This window comes from Lonchura striata, chromosome 8, assembly GCF_050655825.1.
Source record: "Lonchura striata isolate lonStrDom1 chromosome 8, ASM5065582v1, whole genome shotgun sequence".
Classification (NCBI taxonomy): Eukaryota; Metazoa; Chordata; class Aves; order Passeriformes; family Estrildidae; genus Lonchura; species Lonchura striata.
In genome coordinates, this window is record NC_140710.1 from 18,145,020 (window position 1) to 18,170,035 (window position 25,016).

The 25,016-nt window shown below is 43.3% G+C and overlaps 1 long non-coding RNA gene across 1 annotated transcript; it reads left to right on the forward strand.

Annotated features, from left to right (window-relative positions):
- Nucleotides 1–164: 164 nt before the first annotated feature.
- LOC146766763 (uncharacterized) lies at nt 165–25,016 on the forward strand. Its single transcript, XR_014957087.1, has 4 exons — nt 165–2,618; nt 6,112–7,105; nt 8,765–8,928; nt 22,200–25,016. It is a non-coding gene; the product is annotated as an uncharacterized LOC146766763 (long non-coding RNA).

Consider the following 25,016-nt stretch of genomic DNA (forward strand, 5'->3'; position numbering starts at 1 on the left):
CTCTCCCTTCCCCTCTCCCTGTCCCTCTCCCTTCCCCTGTCCCTCTCCCTTCCCCTCTCCCTTCCCCTCTCCCTGTCCCTCTCCCTTCCCCTCTCCCAGCCCCTGTCCCTGTCCCTGTCCCTGTCCCTCTCCCTGCTCCGGAGCTCAGTGCACAGCAGGGCCCCGCGCAGGGCGTGCCCAGCTGCACCACCGCTCCAAGGGGATCTGTTCAGGCGCTGGCATCAGGAGGGAAAATGCAGTTCGCTCTTCAAGTCTGTTGTTGTTTACAGAACATGTGTCTCAAACATTAAAAAATGCCATATGTGATGCTGAATATAGAGCCTTCTTCCTCTGCCCAAGAATAGAACTTTATCAAAATGAAATTTCCTGCTCATTTGAGCCCGTCTCCATAGCAACAGTACAGTACACCTGTGATGTACAGGCAGAAGCTGCTACAACCTCTGAACCAGGCAGAACGAGCTGTGCTCCATCCCCCCGTGGAAGGCAGAAGTACATCTCTGATGTATCCGTGGCACATTTTGCTATATGCTACCTATCTGTGGGCCCTATATACAATCATTTTATTCAGGATTACCCTACTTACATTTGGTAAATAAATACAAATGTGCTACTTACATGAAGTTGTATTCTTGCAAAAATTCAATCTATTCTTGTCCTGAGGGAAGACTTTACAATGCAAACGTTACACAAAAAAAAGCTTGTGCTCACATTTGTAAGAATTTCCTAATTCAAAAATTCATAAAATGCCTCACTCTTGAAATCTGCCAACCTGTTAATAGTACATCATTAAAAGAAAAAAGCAACTGCATGCTGAATTATTTAAATATTATTTTAATAGTAAACTGGAAATAATTATGTACCTTTGGCTATCCAATATTGCAAATTGTTGCTCACTCCATAACTTTTAGTGAAATTGAACTCACCAATAAGAAACAAATGGTTGCATTTTAAAGCAACCTGAAATTATTTCCCCAGGTCATTCATAAGGTAGATCATTACAGAGAAACGTTTTCTTATGCAAATAAAAAATAGCCTGCTAATGTAATGTAAATTATATTTTAAGCTTCCTGCATTTATTAGCTTATTTAAGAAGAGGCAAACTTCAAAGGATTTTATTTTAAATACGTGCAAAGTGAATATCTCCATAATAATGGCTATTGCTCACAGATATACTGTATAACATATAGATGAATTGTCTGTTTCTGTCTCTTGATGTTTGTGTGTTCTTGTCTTTGCTTTCAGACCTGCCCTCTCTTCCCCTCTTAGCTCAGCATTTCCCATTACTGAATGCAGGGCAAGCTGGAAGCAAAAGGAGTGAAATATGATAGCTGATACATGCATCTTGGCAAAGTTCATTGCATCAGGTTGCCTGAATTTTTAATACCACTCCTTGATACAGTGGTCTTGACTTTCTCCCCCAGTGTTATTATAACCCTCATTTCTATGCCAGCAAAAATGGGGCTTCTGCTCTCAGAGCAAAATTCCTCATCCTTTTTCAGCAAATGGGTGGACAATGTTGTTTTTTCTTTTGCAGGGCACAGAGAAGCCAGGGTGTGGGGACTCCCCCTCATGCAGGCTGCAGCCAGCACTGGTGACTGGATGAAAAGGGAACTGATCTTTCATCCACACCTTAAGGACAGGAGGCAATGATCTCAATTTTTTTTGTGGTATTTGTAACAGCTATTTATTTTCTCTTTCTCAACTGTGGTTGTTTTCAGATTTTCTGCTAGGAAATATCTGTCTTATATAAGCTGCTAATACTCTGCTCTAGGCAGAACATGGTGCTTGGAGCTTATGTAGGCTGATTTCAGGGAAACTAGCAGCATTATTGATTTTCATTGGGCTTATTAGGATCAGTGTAACATGCACTTTTGCTATACTAGATTGTATTTGACTTTCATCATGAAATCTCATTACACTAAAAAGAAATGGAAACGAGCTATGCAAATAAAAGATTTTGCAAGGTACTCTAATGAAATTACTCTGTATCTGCAAAAACACACTTTGTATGTAGGTCATTCAAACCCTGAATGTTGCTGGTCAGAGTGTTCTCATTTGCTTTTGAAAATTAAGAATAGATTCTCCAGCCTTAGCAGAATTAGTTCAGATTTATGCTAACATAACTGGAGTTATAGCTTGATCCTTGAAGTAGTTGTGCTGTCTGAATTCTGATGTTGAGTCAGTGATTTACTAGGAGAGGGAACTTCCAATTTCTTGTCTGCTTGCAGCTGGTATGGATGATGTTACAACTTTATCCACGCGTGAAATCCATGTGGCTGTGGGCACAGTCCTGAACCCCCAGGCAGGATGAGGAATGAGCAACAAGCTTTTCACCCATTGGGCTCTTGTGGGGCATCGTCGTGCCGTGTTTTGCCTGTTGGCATCGGTGGAGGCAGCACGAGCTGGCAGCACAGCAGATCTTCTCAGTGCAGCATCAGAGGCACAAAGTCCTCCATCCTGAAGCTCAGAGGAGATCTGGTTACCACCTCCAAGAACAGTGAATCGTTCCCAGAACAACTCACTACCAAAGCTCATATGCCCAAACCCAGACGCTTCACCGCAAATCCCGTAGCTGCAGACAGTGCTGAGACCTTCTCATACTCTGCTGGCAGGAGAAGGTAAGGTTGTTTCTGTGGTTCCTACCCCGTGAGTGCCTGGACTCTTTGGGAGAGCAAAACTCTGCTGTGGTTTTCCTGATGCCACTGAAATGATGTGCTGAGGGCTGTGCAGGCTGAGGATGGCAGCAATGCCCTCCTGCCCGCAGTGGGGTGGCAGAATGCCTGGGCCATGTCTCCATGGGGCCACACCTCCTCTCGTGCCTTGTCTGTTTGCAGGGCTGAGGAAGGGGAGGTGGGTTTTGGTTTTGTGTTTTGTCATCTCCTTTTCTTGTCACTTGAAATTGGCAGTGGGAAAAAAAAACATTTCTCCAAGTTCTCTACTTACTCTGTAAGAATGGATCAAGACTTTCGAGCTCTCACAAAAAAATATTCTCCTTTAACATGTTTTGATGGTGCCTCTAAGAATAACACATTTCCTAATGGTCAGGATGCTTTTGTTTTCATAGATGTTCTACATCTGGAGAAAGCAACATTCTTTTGAGAAAGAGAAAATGAATTTTGAAAAGAACTCTCAGAAGCAACTCTCAGGCTTCCTTTTCTAATACTTTAGTGTATTTCTGATCCTAGAGGGTGAGCTATGTAAGGTACCAAAATTAGCAGAAAACACCCAGTTAAAAACCAAGCTACGGGATAGATGCTAGGAAGAACAAATTCAAGATGCAAAACTTCAATTGCAAAGTTACTTGAGGAGTGCAAATTTGGTATTATTGACAGTCTGTGATTTAATGACATTGCACAGTCAGCTTAGGCAGTCTTGAGTCACTCCCTGTTGATGCAATGAAACTGTATTCTTCTGCTTGGAATTGCCTACTGGTTTTGTGGGGTTTTATGGTGAAATTTTGGTTTGGAATTTTTTTCAGAATTTTTCAAACTCAGCAGCAAAATCCTAAAGGGGAAGCTTACATAAATACATGTGACAGCCTTATTTATTTGTGAAAAGGAATCTCAAACTGCTGGACACACAGGTTTATGGAAAAGAGCTTTCCTGTGTTGCTGACAATTAGTATATTTTTCACTTGCAAAATGGTGCTTTCTGCTAATGCTACGGTATAGTAATCAAAAGCACCTAATACAGCTGATTAAAAATTCCCTGTTGGGCTTTGCTGACCAGATGAATAGAATTAATAAGACATTTCAAGTAGGGAATTTCCTGCAAATACTGATATTTGTAGACCTTAAAATTAAAATTATGATATGTAAAATTACATATCAAATGAAGAGAGATCTTATTCCTTGGTGCATCTAACTGAGACCCATTGCTGATGTGTGGCAGGAGAGGTTTTATTCTGTAAATACAGGTAAGCTTTTCTCTCAGACCTTAACTTTAGAATCAAATTAATCGTGTGATCAAAGCATTTCTTTTTTACTTCCTCCCGAAGAAACTTAGCAAAATTTAAGTACCTTAAGTAAGTTAGTTCATGTAGGCAAGGGTAACAGGTGCTATGGGTTGTTGTTGAGATGTTTGTTTAATATTAATCTAAAATAATTTAAATGGCATCTTAATAGCCTTATTTTATGTCTCTTATTTTGATTTTAAAAATCAGTGCATTCCCCTTAGTGCAGTTAATAGGGTCAGCCTGTGAGCCTGTGCTGGTTACCATGCCTTCAGTCATGTGGAATCCAAACAGCCATTATAATTTGTTTCTAAACAGATCAAGAGCTATTTACCATCTCAATGTTTTGTGCACAGCTGGGTGTCTGGCAAACATCCAGTATCCATTAACATTTAAAAATTAGTCCCATAATGCATCTTTTCCATGGCTTGAGGAGTATACACATTGACACATGTTGGGAACCAATTATATTTGCACCACCATTAGTCTGGCTGCATTCAACTTCCCAGTAAATGAGGGCTAATTTAGTTTCCAGAATGGTGTATCTTAAATTCATGCAATGACCTTAGCAAAAGCAGAGTATCTGAAGATATAAAGAGGAAGGAAATGTTCAGAAAGAATAATGCTTCCTTTTTTTCTGCCTAAATCATGAGAGTAGATTATTATATGACTGTTTCCAGTATCCATGCCTGGCCTTAAAACCAGATTCCTTTAATTCAATACTGCTGAAATTCATGAGCAGACTTTGGTTGGGAAGAAATCACACTAATATGGTAAACTAGCACACCCTCCTTGCTCAGATCAAACCTGCTAATGGACCTTTTTATAATAGCAATTTAGACCTGCCTGTAGCAGGTCTAACTCTTCAGGTTCCCAACTGATTTTAAGTGTTCTATTTTCCTACCAGCAGGAAAATAAGAAATACAGATTTCACAGTAAGTGCTGTCTACATTGCTTGTGAAATATATTCTAACAATGCCATGGAAATGAAATGACCCTCACAACTGGCAGTTTGGTGTAGAATTTTAATGAAAATGGAGAAACAAAAATGTATTTTGAGAAGTATATTTGCCAAACCTCTGCTGCCATAAGAAATTCCTTCAATAATATGAGAGGTGAAATGGGCTGTCTGGCTTGGGGGATGAGTGTGACCCTTCCTTGCAGTGTGTCAGCTCAGCTCCCAGTAATCAGGTTCTAGACTGTCTGACTTCTGCTGCTGCAATGCACTGCACGAGGCTTCCCCCAGCTCACCCAGTCTGTGGCAGGCTGCTTAATAAAGCTAAATTGCTCCTACAAACACAACACTATTCAGCAGCCTTTTAGAATTAAGAGCTGGTTTAAAAATAATGTTTATCCTTAACACTCATCTGAACCAGTTAGAAACTCAAGAAAGCAGGAATTTTCTAAATGGGAATTTTCTAAATTGTTGTATACAGCAATACAGTGCAGCAAGCCTCCAGGTGAGGGGTCTGCTTCCTCCTCCAGATGTGCACATCTGCAATAACTCTGTCCTCTTGGCACAGTTTGAATGGAGTTAGCTGTAGAGTCTGTCTGGAATGAGGCTGCAGCTTTAAAAAAGATCTAAAGTTTAATGTATAGAAATAGTTATTTACATATGTTTAAAATGCAGTATTTAATATATATAAAATTTGTTCTTCACTTACATCCATATAGCTCAGAGCTAGCCTTCGTCAAGTATTTCTTTATTGTATCAGTGCCTTTTTCCTTTTACTTTGTGTGCAAGAAAGTATCTTTCATTGAAAGGGCCTGTTCTTGAAGCTGCCCTTTTGGAAAAGTTCACTGTACAGTCAGTATTTACAGATGCTGTTTATACTGCCTTCCTCTCAAAAGACATGGCTTTTTATTTTATTGCTTTCAGTGAAACCCATGCTTGTAGTCCCTGACAATAACACATTTTCATGCATCATTGGCAATACAAGGCTTCATTTAGACTATTGATTTACATTCTTATTGTATTAGGACTTGTTAGTGTTTCATACCTTCTTATTGTTTGGTGATTGACCTTTGCAGATTTATAGTACATAAGCAATTAGCCAGTAATAGGTTAAATTAATAAAGAAGATTCCTATCAAATTTGGGGGATTCACAAATCTATCATGTTGTGGTACAGTCCATTTCTTTATTTATATTCCACACAGCTGTAGTTATAAGCTGAATTCCAAGTGCAGAAAATCCTGCTGAAGACTCCTGAGTTACATGGGAAGAAGATGATGCGTGGTGTGTGAACAATTTTCTGGGTAAGTGTGTAGGGATGGGAAGTGGCAGAAAAGTTGAACTGTTTTCTCTTTCTGCCTTGACAGTCTCTTTTGTTTTTCAGATGCGGATTTAAAAAAACAAAACTAGAGCTAATTTTAATTTTTAATTAAAGTCAATAGCTTATGTTCATTCTGACATATTTGGTACAAAGAAGAATAAAAGAAAATACAGAGAGAAACTTGAAAGAGAAATGCATTTCTTCAGCTTAATTATTTAGTTTCCAACTAAGAAACAGCTCTGCAGACGTCGATTATCCTTCAGGGATATCTCAGAAGAAGTGAGCAATTAGCTTGATTTTCTGTTGAATATGTAGCTTGTGACTCAGTATGTGATCTATTAAAAAGATGATCATTGCTTTTAAACTGTGTCCTGATATACATGGTGCCTGTTGCTGAAGATAAAATTCAGTGCAGTGATCCAGTCCATCACCATGTGAGACACAACTTTTCTGTCTTGCTACACAACATACAGTGGTAATTTTAGGTACTCTAAGGACTGTAAGAGTAAGAGAAGGGTGAAAGAGGAGGGTTATGCTCTCCTGTTAAAACATAACCTGGGATACTACTTAACACTTTTTACAGCTTTCAGCATGCTTTCCCATAGAAGCAGAGTCTGAAAAAAAGACAACATTTCTCTAGTGGAAGAAAAGTCTCCTTGCACCCGTTTCTGTAGGAAAGCAGTGACTGTTCTGCCCCCATCAGCCTGAAGTGAATGGAGATCAGCAGCTTGGGAAATTCAGGCTGTGGAGAGGGACAACAGAGGGTGTGACCCATGCTGCTGCCATCCAGCCTTCCCAGGGAGCTCTGGCCTCACAGGATCACCACCCACACACAGCACCATGGTCCTGGAACAGTCTGCACTGGGCGCAGCACACTGGTAAGAAATGGGAATTTGAAAGAGTTGTATGAGAAACACATTTTCTAAATACTATCAGTTGTGCAAACTTGTCTGTGAGTGCATGGACCTTGCTGCCACTGCCCTTCTTCTCAGCCCTGCTGGGTTGAGAGTGCCCAGGCTGTGGAGCTGTGGGTTGTATGTCTGTTGGCACTTCTGCTGCACAGCTGAACATATAAACTCACAAAGTGCTGAGATTTCACACAGGAAAAGCAGATGCACCTTGTTGCAGTTCATGTGTTCAGAGTTTTTTGGTTGTGTTGTTTTTTTTTTTTTTTAAGTTGGTTTATTTAGTTTGTTTTGTGTGTCTTTTATTACAATTACGACATTCAAATTCTACTACAGGGAGATACTGGAGGGTTTGAGCTTAAAAATTAACTTTAGTTAAGTGACTTACATGAGGATAAGTTTGCAGATGTACTGCCAGATTTCCTGTACACCTCAGTCTCACTTTGAGCACCTCCACCTGTCAAACTGTGCTCCTCCAAATGCACACTGAGCAGATGCTCAGCCCTTGATGGGCCTAAATTAATAGGCACCTGTATTTCTGACATTGAAGCTTCCATGGTATCCAAAATCTTGCTTCTGGTCATGTTTAAAAGTGCCACAGTCCTGTCAGGGCTGAGCAATGTGGTGTCTAACATATACCTTCATCTGCAACAGGAACCCAATGCTTTAATGTCGCATGACAGCAAAACCTGGGTCCCATCCCTTCAAGGCCAGACTGTTCTGAACCCTTTCTGCACCTTCCCAGCATACTAATGGCAGGGAGGAGCAGACCTGAGCTGTGCTCTCTTTCCCAGAATTGTGGCAGTATGTTGAATAATCCCCCTTTTGCCTTTCTGCAGCTAATTTCAAGGCCGTATAAAAGAGGGCCCTGTGCACTGGTGTGGCTGTTGCTGGCCTGGGCTTCCAGTGGCACCATTCCTCTGCTCCTGGCACTCCAACCCACATATGGCCACAGCAGCATGGCCTCCCCTGCCCCTGGTCCCCTGGAGCATCCTTCTTTAACTCCCTGTGCTCCTCCCCTCGGCCTGGGATGGGCTGTGCATGGGGAGCCATGGCATCCAGCTGTTTGTCAGGCTGACATGGGTCTTTTTGCAGGAGCACAGTTAAAGGTACAGCTCATCTATGTAAGAATAAATGTAAGAAATGCTTGCCCACCTCATCCTTTATTTATCTGCACTAATTATGCATCATGAAAGCTACTGGTGCAAAAGAACCTGTCCTGCTTAAAAATATATATAACAGAGGATAATCAAGGTGACACCTACTCACTGCTTACACATAGCCCAGCAAAAATCTCCTGTGTGGTTTCCAGGGCTAGATGCAGTCCAGAAGCAAATTAGGTATTTTCTTGTGGCCAGAAGCCCAGACTAATAAACTCCACAGACCTAACTTTTCATACAGATGGGTCGTGGCTTCCTGCATTGTGTTTCCATTTGTATTGAAAATTACCCTGGATCTGGCATCACTGGATCTCTGCCAAGGCTAATCAGCCTATCCAGCCACATGCTGACTCCTGAAGAGCTCCTTAAATCCTTCTTGTATTGCTGTCCCCAGTGCTGAGGAGCAGCCCAACCCAGGACCCTGAGCATTGTTTAAAATATACTTTTATTTGTATTTGTTTTATTATTTTAGAACCTTTGTGGCTCTGCTGGCTTTGGGAAGATGCTGTACTCCACGAATGCAGTGAATGTGCGGTACTGCAAGCATGATGGCCAATGCCATAGGTGCAAACAGCTGAGCAGAGACTCGAGGAAAGGCTGTGTACTGCCCAGGAAGTCCTTCCATCCAGCCATCTGGTAATGGACAAGGCTGAAGGATTACCTGTGTGGTTGCTTCACTGAGGGGCATGCTGGTGTACCTGATACTGGGAATACAAGGCATCTCTCAGGCAGTGTCTGAGCAGAGGATGTGATCCCTGTGTAAGGTGTGGTGGGGAGTCTGGGAGCAGCACAGATCTTTTCTGAGTGCCAAGTTCCAGGCTCTGAGCTGGATGCTCTGGCAGAGTGTGTCAGGGTGGAGTGTGAGCTTCAAAGTATACACTTTGAAGAAGCCTCCCTGTTGAGCCACAAGGCGCAGGAAGGACCTCCTTGCTTTCTAAACTCCTTCTCACACAGGAGCCTGGGAGTGGCAGGATCCAATCTTAGTCCTAGACTTTGCCAATAGTCTAAGGAATTAAAGAGGTGTGATTGAAGCCTTCTACAACTTTGTCTCGCAGCATTATGGATGGTAAACCAGATATATAACAATGAATTACTTATTTTGATAAATGGTTAAACAAAAAGGTCTTAATCTGAATTATTTACTACACAGTATTGAGGATAAATCTACTAGTATAGCATAGTATAGAATGTTATATCAAAGCAATTATGTTAAAACTATCAAAACCCCACAATTATTAAGTAGAGTGATGTTACCCACACTAACAACTGTAGGCAAATCTCTTCCACTTATCCTGCAGGACTAACCCGTGGGAGGAATCTCCACACACAGTCTAACACACAGGGGTGTGTTAGAAGAGTCTGATAATAAAAGTGGGACTGGACTTTTATAGTAAAAAGTGATTGACTGTCAGTCATATATCTCCAGGCCAGCTGTGTCAGCTTAGAATTTTTAGATAAGGATACTTTACCATATCTGCTATATCTTCACCTCATTATCAAGATGTTAAACTTTGAAGCTGATGAGTCAGACTGGTTTTATCAAAAGCAGTATGACACTCCCTCGAAGTTCATGGCTGAGAGCTTTGAGAAGTAGGCACTGGAGTTGTGTTACCCCATCCCAGGCAGAACATCCAGCTGGAGAGGACAGGGCAGCCCAGAGTCATGTGGGCAAGGGCTGCCCACAATCAGGAAGAAGTCAGGAGACAGCTGGGTGCATGAGATGGCTGTGAAAGGCACCGATGGTGCAAAAAGCCCCATTGAGCAGAGGCAGGGTCTGCCACAGCCGTGGGTTGCTGGCAGGGCAGGAAGAGCCAGCTGGGAGCATCCAGCCCTGGGCAGAGGGGCTTTCCCATGGAGAAGCACACCAAAGAGCCATGGCCAAGGCAGGCAGTGCTGGGCTTCACTGGAGGTTTGAAATTCGCTAAGTTGTATTGCTTGCATTGCTTCTGCAAGTCTTGCTTTTACATCTTAAACAAGGAACTAAATTAGTATGTAAGCCATTGTTCTGTGTTTATACTGAAATGTTACAGTGGAAATGTTCTGACCTAGAGAAGCTAGAGTATTCATTTTTCTTGAATGCTTTTGTATGGAAATAAAACTATAGGTTATTTCTTATTGTATGTTTGAGATGCTGTACAAGAGAGTTAAAATTGAAGGGGAGGAAGAATTTAAAGGAATAGGACCTCTGTTTGTTCAGAATGATTCCAGCTTAAAGATAGGACACTGCTACATTTTCACTTCAAGCATCACTTCATTGATATTTCTGACATTTTGAGGAGCAGAGTAATAAAACTCCAGAGACCTTTTCAGTCCATTGGAAAATATCTTCCTGCTGTTTTACCAGAGTACTGAAAGACATTTCATAGAAACATGTGTATGTGCAAACACATATATAAATATTAATCTTTATTAGTGACAAAATGGTGAAAACAATATGGCAAACACAACTACTTTAAATGGTACAAATGCATTAAAGAGACTGAGTACCAGGAGGCTGCTTTTGTGTTGAATGGAAGTTCACTCAAGGTTGCCTCCAAATACAGAACTAACCCAAGAGTTTGGATTTTACACTGACTAGACAAGTCATATTTCTTCTTAATGAAGCTCAGCTCTGTCAAAAAGGAGGAAAAGGCAAGGGTCAGTGTGATAAACTGTGCAATGCAGTAATTGGATCAAGCCAAGACACTGGTGGCCTTTAGGAGCAGCAGAAGAGACCTGTAAGCAGGCTGGCATAGGCAAATTGTTTTCTGTATAGGATTGCCTCAAAACAGTTTTTTGTTTTCTTCAAAATATGACAGGCAGAAAAACTGGTTAGTGGCTTCTGAACATTTTTCATAATTTATTTCTCAATGTAATAGGATGTGGGAGGTTTTTTACCCAAAGACAGCATTTTCATGCCTAAAAATTTATCATGAAATTTTAGAGCAATCTGAAGCTATTGGGAGCCATTCTCAGTGTTACTTAGTAGCTTAAGGAGGTTTTGAGGCTTTGAGTTTTGAAATTAAATACCTACAAGAGGACTCAGGTGGCAGCTATACAGGTTTAATCCTGGTAAGTCCAGAGCAGATGTGGGGGTCAGTGCAATATTTGAAGCACAAGTATCCTCTTAGGTTCTTTTCCAGCTCTTATCCAGAATTTGTGGACAATATCTTTAGGTGTGATAGAAGCCTATAATCCTCGTGGAAATAAGAATTTTAATGGTGCTGATTGTGTTGATTTGGCACAGCCTATTTTTTTCTATGGCAGGGTGGGGGCACAGGGGTGGTTTTAGTGAGAAGCTGCTAGAAGCTCCCACTGTGTCCAACAGAGTCAATCTCTGATGGCTCTGAAGATGAACATGCTGCTGGCCCAATGAGAGAGGTTGGTAATGCCTCTGTGATGACATATTTAAGAAGAAAATCAGGATAGCATTCACACAGATGTTTTCCAGGGGTGGTGAAGTGCCATGCTGGGGCAATGCCCAGTGCAGCACTTGGCAATGTGCTGCCATCTCAGGGTGGCCTGCAGAAGCCCTGCCTGCCTGGCCACCACTGAATTGGATTGCAGCAATAAACTTCATTGTGAAAACAGAATCAATTTAGTTTACAAACAAAAGTCTTTGGGATAGACAGCTCTAATCCAGGTGAGACAGTGCAACTCTTTCCTAGGTTAACTTCAGTTGAGACCAGATACTAATCAGTAAAAATCTGGAAGATAAGTGTCCTGTCCTGTTCATTTTATGTGGTCAATGGAAGAACTTACCTTAAAGGTTTGAATTTGACACCCATTTTTCTACTTGCAGTGTACTTCTAAGCTGTGTCCTGCCTCTTGGCCTTCCTTTTATTGCTCGGGATCCAAAAGGCTGCAAACAGTCCAAGGCAGAGTAACTATTAAGAACATCAGGAAATAAAAAAAGTGATCACATTTAAATTGGCCATATTGTAGGCTTTTTTTTTTTTTTTTTTTGGTCAGCAATTAAGAAAGTGGGTTTTAGTAATAAAATTAGTGTTATGCTTGTTTAGTATGCCTGTGATATTGTGGAAGGAAATTTGGGACTGGTCAAACTGCAGCTATGCAGAAAGTACATCACAAGCACATTGTTGGGCACTGCAATACTTGCAGCTCAGAGCAAGAAATAGTGAGAAAGACCTCACCAACTGTCTGTGGCAAAATCAATCAAGTCAGCTCTGTGAGAAGGCTTTGGGGCTTTTACTGGGACTGCCATTTCATCTGCTGTTTCTTACTGGTTGTTTATAGCTTGCAAGGTTGCATCAGGTTTCTTAGCTCTCCATGAACTAAGCACATTTAACACATCACAGAAAAATTTCTCAAAGCACTGACAGTGTCATTCATTTTTTTTTTTCATTCATCCACTAAATATAATATCCACTGGATAAAAATGACTGATGTTTCTCAAGTTGCCACCAGGAAAATTCTTGAATCCCCCAATACCTTAACATAATTATCTTTATACAGTTTCTTCAGGGATCATAGTGGTACTACTACTTAGTTTCCCAAGGAAACTCAAGCTAGATACTCATGCCACAGATGTGCTAACCCACAGCTTTTCCTCCTTTGGGCGTTTCAACTATACCAACCAATTTCAAATAAATCTTACAGCAAAAATACCTCAAAGGTATCAAATTACCACGGGCTTTGTGGCAATCTTCGATGCCATCGCTCAGGGACAGTGCAGCAGCAGGGCCTGTGGAAGGGGAAAAGGCCACAGAGCTGCTCCAGCTCTGGGACAGGCTCTCCTGGGGCACAGGCAGTGCCACAGCATCCTGGGATAAGATGTGAACTCAGTGCATAACTCCTGCCACTCCTGGAATGGCTTGTTCATGCATGAAAACCTATTTTCCAAAGAGACTTCAGTGACTTCCAGAAGAACAGACCATGTCCATGGCTCCCTCTTGATGCTGGTGTTGCCTCAGTGTTTGTCTGGATATGGTAGGCCCCAGCAGGGAGTCCAGACTGTTCTGCAATGTCTTCCCAGGTGATTCTTACTGTATTTGTAATGGCCCACGGTACGGAAGTCATGCACAGGACTTAGTAGTGTTTTCAAATTATTTTGGGAAAGAGAGAATGCATTAGAATAAAGTAATCAACTGGAAACATCTAGAAAAAAGAGCTAGTTCAGATCAAGTCTTTCATAAACTCCAAGTTTTTATCAGTGGTTCAGTTCAGTCATGATTTTTTTTTTTTGTTTTAATCATATGCAGTGATGCCATTGCCGATGTAGTTAAGCAAGAACAAGGCTCTGTCAGGGTTTATTTATTATTGAGAAATAGTCAGATTGGCCCAAAACAAGGCATCTCAATAGAATTGTGACACCAGCTATACCTGTATCTACCTTGCCTAGATGTGGCAAGCTTTTCTTGTGTATGGACTTCGTTATACATATATGCAGAAGTGTTTGTGCATAAAGCAAGTGTGGATGCAAATGTCCACATGCTACTATAAATACCAAACAATGTATTACAGAAAGGTTTTTCCAATGAAAACTCTGAAAGAATCTTTTAGTATTACTTTTTTTAATCTTACAGTGGGTATTCTCTCTGATAGAGCACCTGGGATAGGGCTGCTTTAGTTTCCATTGTGATCCCCAGCCTGGAAATGCAAGGCTCTGGATGGGAGGGACAGCTCTGCCCCTCTCACATGCTTGTGTTGCTCCTGCCTCTTGGCTTTTCAGAAATGTGTCTTTCCTACGTAGGTAGGGCTGATGTGCCATCTGTTGGGGGGATCAGCATCCCCAAGCCACAGCCCTGCAATGCTCCTAGACAATGCAGGAAATGTATGACTGGAATGTAGCGGCTTGCATTTGCATTTCACACATTCAGCTTTGCTTCACACATTCCCCTCTCTCAGACACGATAAAGGCAGGGAACGCTCTATTTCTTGTCAGCATGGATGGATGGCACCCCTAGAAGAGTCTGCATTTGAAGCAATATGTTCTGCATCACTGACGTAAGCCAAGACGCTGGTAAGGCCGGGCAGGTTTGTTTTCCTATTCAGCGCTAGTGAGAGGGGCACTCGGGGACTTCGTGTCCTTGAATTTAAAGAAGATTGAAGTGTTGTATTGTTCAGAATGAAGGGGAAGAAGATGGGAGCAGAATGATGCTGCAGCAGACGGTAAACACTTGATTGCAAGAGCTGAATAGGCTTGGCCTACATTTTGAATCTCATCATGGTCTCTTTTATTTCACTCATTTGTACCCCCTGCTCTGCAGTCAGTCCCAGGTTTACTCCTGCTGTTTCTCTCACAGTTTTCTTCAGATCTGCAATGCTGAGAGGGCATCTTGGCAGAAGAGCAGCACATGCCCAAGCATTGTTTATGATTGAGGGATGCCAGGGTAGTAGTGTACACAAGAAAATTTCTCCCTCTCTATGCTAAGTCCTTTTAAGATTGAAAGTTGTCCTCATGAGATTCACCTAGTAATCTCTAAGCCTTCATTTCATATCATGTGGCAGGGCTGTAATGGTCAGTGTGCAGAAATGTTTCTGAATTTCTAAAAGAAAAAATTATCTGTAGCAAGCCCTGTCCTTTCCCTTGCCCTACCCACCAAGCAAATCCATCACTCTCTCTTCATTTCCCATTCCACCTGGGGAAGGCATCAATGTAGTGAATGCTAAGTAAGTACTGAACTCATTTGCAACTTGCCAGAGCCCCTTCTGTTATTGTTTATTTTCTGCTTACCTTGGAATAGCTAACAAACATGGAGTGAATGGGGTGGGGGGGGTGGGGGTGGGGGGGGATGTAGGGGGTAACACTTGCAAAGAAAATCCATAGTAGTTCCCAGCATAATTCCTTTAAATACCCAGATTTTTGTCAAATCAATCAGTGGAGACTAAGACATATGTAAAATTATAGTTAAAGTTAAGATGGGAAAATTAAAATACTGGTGTTTTATATCTAGCTGATATTTGACAGGAATGGCCAATACTGATTTTATGCAAATCTGAGTTCCTTGCTGGAGATGAAGGAAAGAAATGGAGACAAATTTGATGCAATGCATTTGTAATAGAGAAAACAACTTTTTGATATATTCACAGGGCTTCTTATATTTTTCTCTAGCAAAGAAGCCTCTAGAACTTCAAATTATAGCTGGGTTTACAGATACTTTGCGTGACTTTTGAACCTTTGTCTCCTTGTCTCCTGTCTCCATTGCATGAATGATTAGAATAGTAGCAAACAATTGTGACTTACACATCCTTTCACCCTTTATATACAAGCCAAAATATTTTTTGTCAATTCATTCAATACTTTACAGTTGATTCCCAAGATATCTGGTGGATACATCCTTGGTTCTGATCATCCTTTAGAATGGCATCTTGAAAATATATGAACTAAGATATGTTAATGTTTGATGCATATAAATGCATAGAACAGTATAAAGAATTATGTCTCCACTCTGAAAACAACAGCATTAGTCAACCTAATTTCAATCTAAATTTCAAACTAAACTAAAAACAAAACTAATTTCAAACTAAATTTCAATCCACAAGTTCTGTAGGATGGGTTTACAGCTGAATTTCCAACATTAATTGCTACAAATATTTCCCTGGTAATCACTGCCCCATTCACCATTGCCATTTGTTTGTGTTATATGCAGAATTTTGGAAAAAATTAAAAGTAGCTCAGTATGGAGGCTAATAATTCAACTGCTCTCTGATTTTAATTTCATATGTCATTCAGGGACTGAAGGCACTGCAGTATTTGTATTTGGCAAAGCTGGAGAAACTCCGAGATACGCTTGTGTCCCTGTTAGTGCATTAAAAAACAAGAGGCTTCTGACCTGTGGATGTGATCCCTGGCTCTGCTTACACCCTGGACATGTCCTGCTTATGGCTGTTTGGAGAAACGTTCGAGTCTGCATCAGGCAGTACGACCATGCGCAGGCCTGAAGGATGGACCTGTGTGTGAGTGCCACCTTCCTCCCTGTAAGGTGCCCACTGAGATCAGAGGCTGCAGCCCACTGTGTGCCATTTCCTTCTGTGCCCTTTAATGCCCCTGTAACTGTGCTCAGGGAGGGGAGGACTTGAGGAGGGGAGTATGAGACCCAAGTGGTCCATGAGTCTCTTGCTAACCAAACAGCTGCAGAAATAAAGGAGAGCTGATGGGCTGTAACTGGGACTGCTACCCTTGGGACTAATCCCAAACACAACTCCAGACGTGCGTAGAGGAGGGTGGGGTTGTCCTGAGGAGACCTCTAGTGAGGTGGCACTGGTGTGTGGCACTGTGTGGGTGAGCACTGCCCCAGCTCTGGACATTAGCCCCATGGCACAGATGGCTCAGCTGGCTCTCAGTGCTCTGGATTACGTGTGTCCTTCCAAGCCCTGGTGTAGGGGGTAACACCCTGCATGGTGATGACAGTGGGTAATACCCTACACCTGGTGGTGATCCCCACTGCAGAGAGCATGCAGGAGCTGTGCTCAGGGACCAGCAGAGAGCAGGCTGGGGTAGGGAGACACAGGGTTGAAGCATTTCTTCATAGGTGACGTTACAAACAACCAAATCTATAGCTAAAGATCAGACCTTGTCTCAAAGAGACAGCACCTTTCCCTCCTCATTTTGCTCTGCAAGACAGCCTTCCAAAGACCTCAAATCTGTTTCACTCTGTGTGTTCATTACTACTTTTTAATGACCGAATTCTCACTCAACCATGAAATAATTTAGGAAAAACTGCATTAACAAGCAGACTTGCTAAGTTAATAATTAAGGTATTTTCAAATATTATGGGTGGAAATTACCTTACTGTGCTGTCTGTGGAAACAGTGCAGAAGGCAGCAGGTTGCCTTGTGGAATATTTATGAAATACTTGCTGGTATTGGCTGAGGACCTGGACAAGTCCATGGCAATTGGGCACTGAGGGTGTTGGTATTGGTGGAGCAGCAGCTGGGGCTGGTCACTCACACAGTGCTGGCAATGACATCCCCTGAACTGATGGTTTTGTCTTTTTCCTGTTTAATCGTGTCTCCCCTTAATTGTGTGTCTTATAAGAGGAAAGAGGGTGTCTTTTTTAAAGGGAAACTGGTGGCAGATGTGCTAGAAAGTCACTAAAACATCAATACCAAATGTCTTGTTCCTCTGCAGCCTAAACCTTGGGGCAGCTCACTTTCTTTATTCCCTCTGTCAGGAAAACTGGGAATGGGGCTGGTCAGGACATGAGTGAGGAGGAAGCTTTGGCAAGAAAAAAGGTGTTCTGGTGAGACTAAATTGTTTAACAGAAGGCAGGCTTTTGATGCATTTATGTTGGTTAAAGAGAAGAAAAACCTAAATTAATGGTTTTTTTGGGTTATTTTTATTTCAGAAAAGGAAATGAAAGTTTCACTTCTGAATGCTTATTTAAAAATGACTTCTCAATTTAATATTGACTACTGTCATTTTAGGAATGGGAAATAACTTAAACAGTCACAAACAAAACAATATATATTTTTGTTAAATGGATATTGAAAAACTGTTTTGCATAGCCTGGTTTTCAGTAGCAGGTGGGCCACAAAGATGGCTTCTGGGAAAAGCTGCTGGAAGCTTCCACCATGTCCTGCAGAGCCAGTCCCTGATGGCTCTGAAGATGGACATGCTGCTGGCCAAAACTGGGCCAATGAGAAGGCTGGTAGAACCTCTGTGATGACATATTTAAGAAGAAAATCAAAACAAAGTCACAAGCTCTGCTTGGGAGAGGCTGCCCACTTGGAGCTGTAGTAGACACTTCCAGCAGACCTGCCATGCCTGTAGCTGGAGGTGTGTGTGCATGGGTCCATGGATGCACCAGCAGGGAGATGGAAATCTCACTGGAGGGGCTGGTGGCAGCAGTGTGGGACAGTCCCCTCTCACATCCCTGCTGCATCAGTCCATGGAAGGGTGGGGAAGGCATTAGGCAAGTGTTTTTTAGGTGTATTTTTAAGATGTCAGTGGAGAAAAGTCTTTCACATGAGGCTATCCTGAGCCTAGCAGGGTTAACCTTAATCACAAAAGGCATCCACACCGGAAGTGAAGATGCTGACAATGTGTCAGTGAGATGTGATGTCAGGATGTGAAAGTTAGGAATGGAGATGTGCTAGGGGACTACAGGCACTCATCTGGTTGTGTTTCTGTCAGGCTGGTTGTGGGGAGAGAAAGAGTTAACAGCTAAAATTATTTTATGGCCAGTACATGTGGTAAATAAGATTACTTACAAAGGGATTAGCCTTGGACAGACTAAACCACTGATGAGTTCATCTTGGTCTGAGGCAATCCTGAAGCAATTGTAGTGCCAATGTACTACACTGGAGAGGATGTAAGTGGTTCTGGCTGTCCCAGCCTGCCCGGACCATGCCAGGAGGTGGTGGCTTCTCCTTTTTGGGTGCAATGACAACTGCTGCAGGGAACAGGTGGCTGTGTGTAATGCTCCTCACTGTAGGAATGTGATGCAAATGGATGTAATAAGCTTCAAAGGATCATCTCTAGTGAAAACTGAGCATGGTCAGAGCTGGAAATATTAGTGAGGTGCCATGTGCTGTGCCCAGCAATGAGAAGTTTGTCAGCAATGCCCTCAGTGCTGGGCAGGGGGGCACACGAGTGGACAGTGCAGGGAGCTTTGGGTTTTGCCTGGGAGCAGCAGGAGGTGGGGCTTGTATTTGCTGATGTATTCTGAGTCATCAATTCTGACATCCCACACACTTAAACCATCCATTAGATCTCTGTGGTCTTATCTTGGTGTAAATTAAATTAAAATCTGTCCATGTAGTGCTTTTGCAATGCAGAACTGATATGGTGGTGGTTTCATGCCAGCTCAGTGTAATCCATCCAGTCTGTCCCACTGGGAGTAGCTCAGATGTCTCCCATAGTCCAAGGTCTCTGCTACAGTAATGCACAAGGCAATGGCAAATGGCAAATAACCATAATTTTACATTCCTACCTTTTGGATCCTTTATTTCCTTGGCCAAATCTCAATGTCATCCATCAACTTTTGATATTCAAAATCTAAATACATTTGCTAATTTTTTCCGATCAAATATGAAATGGTTATTCTACTTTCAGTAATTCATCTTTTTAACACATTTAAATGATATTTTAACAGAAGAAATATGACCTGGAAGTCTTTGAAGCCAACCTACTCTTTTCTTTTCCTGTTGCTTTTCACTAAACACAATGTCTGTAGTGCCAGACTAAAATTATGCTGCTTAAACTTGATAAAGTACTACATCAACAACAAAAAAGGAAACTATGACAGAGAAATGAACAGAAAGCAAAAAAAAATTCATTGTACGCCAGGCAGTCTTTTTTTTCCATCCCACATTATGCAGTGTGCAAACGTATCCAATTTGAAAAACTGACTCAGAGCAAACTGCTGGTGAGAGAGCGAGTGTGGAGGCAGACACAAAGCTGCTCACAGACCAGATTAAATGAGTTTATTGCCAGCCCTCCCCCCAGCACATCAGAGGTTTAAGCACGCTGTGCCCTCCAGGGCAGTGGGGGCTGGCCAGGGTCCCCCCTGAGCCCAGCCCCGCCCAGGGCACGGGGCAGCTGTACCTGCCTCAGCCCAGGGCTGGGTGGGCATCGCTCGTTTGAGGGCTGCCAGAAATAGAGATGAACTAGATGGAGCAGTTCAGCATATTAAATTGTCTCTGTGCAAATTGAGAGTGAGCATATGAAGAGGGAGATTGGTATTTGCTGTATTTCTCTTTCTCAGAAACACTATTAGTGATCTCCCACTTCAGCACTTCACTTGTTGGTTAGTCCCCATTCTCCAAATGCCACTATGTCACAGAGGGAACATCAGCCCAGAAATAATTACTATGGCAATTTGGCACTCACTCTTCAAATTACATCTAGCAGTTGCATGTAAAATTGTCTGTAGAAATCATCTGGCTCTTACCAAGAGTTAGTTTAATAATGGAGTTTGTTTTGCTACCACCACTATTATGTTGAAGTCTGGTGCTTAAAAATTGTTTTCCTCTCTTGCTGATGGAAACATCTTCTAGCAAAATCAAGAGAAACTAAGCCTTTTCTGCTTTGCTGGAGTGAGGAATCCTGACCTAATCTCTCTTCGAAATCTAAATTTTGATTGTGGCTCTCTGGGAAGACCCACCCAAATGCTGGATTTCATACACATTATAGACTATTGCACCTCTTCCTCTTACCACTAATTAACTATTAATTGGTGCAGAGACAATAGTAAGACCTCCTACTTCTTATGTGACTACTAAGCCTAAACTGAGCTATAAATTTTCCTGGTACAGAGGAAAGGTAGCAGGAAAGACTGAAATACAACACTCCACACCTAGAGAGGAACCAGCTTTTCATTCAAGAAGATCCAGTGCCCTCAACCTGAATGTTACTCATCTCTATGCTTAATGGATATTTTTATGACACTTACAAGAGAAATGCAGAGTATATTTTTCTTTCTGCCAAAAATTCCCCATCCTGAACCTGAGAAAACTTCTTCAGCAAAACTGGGTTTTTTGCCCCAGCAGGAACAGTCCCCTGAAAATGTCCCTGTCCAGCACGTCAGCATCATCCCAGCAGCAATATTTTGTCCAGCCTTCAGCAGATTACTAAGTGACTTAGCAATCAGCCTTTCCCATGACAGCAGGAGGTTCTGCAGCAGACCTTGCAGGTGGGATTTTAAGAGCAGGAATAATAGATAATGATGGGGCTATGTCAGAGGAAAATACAACATCCCTATAATGTGGACATTACAGGATTTCTGAAGCTGCTTTCAAAATGGGTGCAAAAAAATAAATCCAGCAGTGCAGGGCCTCTGGAAAAAGAAAACTGGCAGCCAGTGTACTAGATGGAGAACAGTAAACAAAAAGGAATGGGGTGGTTTGTGTGTGCATGTGTGTTTGTGCTCATGCCTCTTGGGCTTTGCACACCCCCAGGAGCTGTTAGAGGACAGCAGGTACTGCCCATCAGCTGATTCTCTGCAGCTGGACACACACACATCACTAGTGAGTGCCAGACAGTGCAGGTTGGTTTGGACACCTTTCCTTAGTCACAGGCTTAGTCTGTGACTATGCCCTTGGTGACACAGATGGTATGTGGTTTTGAACATGTGGAATAATGAAAAGCTATAAATGCACACTGTGATTATATCTTCACATGGCAGGTTCTTTGGCTGTGTGCTCTGTGACTCCTCCTTAGATTTAATGTGTTGCATTTCTCCTATGAATTAAAAGTAATTGAGGCTGATATAATGACAGCTGTGTGGCCAAGGAGCTGGGTGAGGAGGAACAGAGGAAGGTGTGATTTCCACTGTCCATTTATTCCTTGGTGTTAGTGCTTGCTTGAACTGCAGTGCAATTAACCAAACACCTGATGCTTATGCATTAGGGCACCTGATGGTGTTTGTAATGGCACTAAGTTATGAGCACTCATGGAATGGGGTATTGTTTTAATTGTCATACTTTTCTTTTGGCAGTCTTTAAGTCCCATTGGGTTAGTAGCTCCTATAATGATTATGACTGTCAAATTAAGCCATCTGTAAACACTAAACTTGCAAGCTCTTACCAAATTCACAGCACTCGTGTCTGGGAAATAAGTTTTGCATCTTTTCAGCTCATCATCAGGAAAATTCTTAAATGGTTGGCAAGTGCCTTGGTCCCTTTCTCCCAGAGCATCGTTTCCCTGTTCTGTCCCAGCCAGTGTCCCCACCCTGCTGCTGTGGGGGAGGTAGCAGGCATGGCCACACATGGCTGGGGTGTGCTCTGCCTGTACGGTGTCAAGAGGCTACCCTGAGTGTCAGTGCCTAATTTATGGCTCTAAGCAAGTCACAATGAGTTACAGCCTTCCCAGCAGTGAGCTAGGCCCCTTGGAACACATGTATTTAACAACTTGAACACAAAGGAGTGACTTGTGCCTTAAAGCAGGCTGAATTCCATGTCAGAAACTAAACAGGAATGAAAGGCTGGGCTCACAGGGTGCTGTTCATCCTTATGTCTTGCAGCAACCATGGAAAATGCTACAGAGGCTGCTGAGAGTGGTGTCACCAAGGAAATCTCCTTGTAGCTGTCTGCAGGCAGCCCTGGGCTGTGTCCTTGGTGTGACCAAGCTTCTCTGCTCATCTCCAGTGCCAGCCCCCCTTCATCTAGAGAGGGCTCCTGTTGGTAAGCATGATGTGTCACCCACTGTGCAAGCCAAAGGTGCAGTGCACTAACACCTGGTGTGTTGCTCACACCGTACCAGCAATGTTAAATGACTCCAGGCTGCTCTTCAAGTGCAGGGACAGGCCAGGACAGAACTACTGAGGAGAGGAGGGAGAAACCCAACCTCACAGATGGGCTGTTGGATTTCTTTGTTTTCTGCCACATTTAAAGGATCAGCTGGCTGATGTTATGGCCTTCCCTGTGCGAAAGCTGGGTCAGAGAAATCTGGGATGTGTCACAGGAACTTCAAGTGGTGAGACTTTTGCTTGCTGTTGTCACCATGGCACGGCTGGCTGAGCAGCTCAGAGCCTGCTGTGAGACAGGGCTGGGGGCTTGGCTTGAAAGAAGCAGAGCTCAGGCCAGTGGTGTTGGCTGCTTGCCGAGGGTCAGCAGGACAGAGGGACTCATTGAGATATCCTGCCCTGAGACAGCTCAGGGCTTTAAAAATGCTTTAGGTGACCTTAATTTTGATTTGGGGTGTGCAGTAATGAGTAAGTGGTGTGATGAATGTGTAAAGCTGACAGAAGGCACTGGTTTCTGTAAAGAAATAGGATGTGCAAGGTCAGGAAAGGTGTGCAGGGTAAAGTGATTTCAGAGGCAGTGAGCATGCCAGGCTGACTCATGAGCTGAACTGTGCAATAATCACAGGTAATTATTGCACACCAGCCAGGAGAAGGATTTGCATACACACCACACTGGACCACAGGGCCCATTTGGGCTCTGGCACACTCCACTTACAGAGCAGACAGGCAGAGAGATGAGGAGCCATTTCCAAACAGAGCCAATATTCTGCTTGTTTCCTCATCCAGCTTCCAGACATGACATTGAGCCATGATGTGCAAAAGTGAGGAGATGGAGCTGCTGTCTTCAGAGTAATGAAGGGCAGATCTGTGCCTGTATTCACCCCCTGAAAACATGTCTGCACTACAGGAATGTGCTTCTGAATCTACAGTGAGGAATTCTCTTGTAAGCCAATATACTTTTTACTTAAAAAAAGAATTGAAATCCTGAAAAATAATGAAGCCCTGTTGGACAGGATCTCTCAGGCTACACAGGCTGTGTTAGCTAAGGGGCAAGCTAACACACCTACCTGGGTCTCTTGTAACAGAGAAATCTGAAGGGATTCTTATCATTCCAGGGGGCAGGTTTTGTGGCTGTGTACTTACAATAGGAAAATAACCACAGTACCTCCACTCTGGTGCCATTAGGGCCCTTGTGTGATTTGTTTTAATATCCCCTTCCTCTCCCTTGTCCTTGCCCAGATCTGTGGCTGGCTTGGTGCTGATGGCAGTGAGGGTACGTGCTGGTGTGCAAAGACACAGCACAGAGGAATTATATCCCAGAGTGGCTCTCTGAATGCAGAGAAGAGCACAGATTTTCTGTGCGCCTGTGAACAGACTCCTTGAAAGCAGAGCAGATGTACAAGTCTCGTGGTGAAGAGCAGGTAAATGTTCTCATGTCCTGGGTAGGGGCTGCTGGAAACTCCTGCCTGCTGTTCCTTGTGTCCCCATAGTGCAGCTGCCAAAACCCAGCAGTTACAGACAGCTCTTGCTGTGGATCTTAGGGGTACATCCATCAGTACCTCTAACACCATTTCTCTCCCCAGCTAGGCTTTAAGATCTGTCTGCTGCAGACATGTTCTTTTGGAGATAGTTTTGGGGTAACCAGCCTTTATCAGTGTCTCACATTACATGATTAGAAGGAGAAATTCAACTGTAAGTGATAATTAGCATCTGTCTGGACCTATATGAAATGTGCAATATATAAAGCAGATATATATACACACTCTTGTACTCTTTTGACAATAATATAGATATTTCCAATTTGTTTGTAACTTTATCTGGCTAATTCAGACACACTTGGGTAGCAGTAATATGTCTTGTCTTGTCCTCTTCCTCTTCCTCTTCCTCTCCTCATGCTGTTTTTATTCTGGTACCCAGGGTCTCTCTGGCAATAGCTCTGCCTCCCGTTCCATGTTTACCGTAGGGAAGCTGGAATACACTGTTATTGGCATCGCAGCACCCGACTGCGTGCTGCTATTCAAATGGGACAAAAGGAAACGTTACTTAGTCCCAGGAGCTGTGGGGAAATGACCATCGCTAAATGATTCACTTTTAAGACCTCAGATCGGTATTACGGGTAGCTGGGATGAAGCCAGGCATCCAAGGAAAGCAAGTCTCTCCCTCCGAGTCCCGTGGCCGGGCGCGGGTTGGCTGCCACGGCCCGGGGCGCATCGCCGGGGCAGCCGCGGGCTGCTCGGGACGTGGCATTGGGCGGCGATGCGGCACAAAGGGACGGGCTAACCTCTGGGCTGCAGCAGCCACCCCTTCCCCAGGCTGTCAGGAGAAGGGGCAAGGACTGGAACTCCTGCTGGCGCTGCGAGCGGGCTCTGGGGACGCGATGGGCCGCGTCGTGTTCCGCCTTTTGCCTCTGGCTGAGATGCGAACCTCGGCGAGCCGGCGGCAGCGCCGCCCGTGCCGCTGCGGGTTGGACCCGACCTGCCCTGCCCTGTCCTCCCCTGCCCTGCCCTGTCCTGTCCTCCCCTGCCCTGCCCTGCCCTGTCCTCCCCTGCCCTGCCCTGTCCTGTCCTCCCCTGCCCTGCCCTGCCCTGTCCTCCC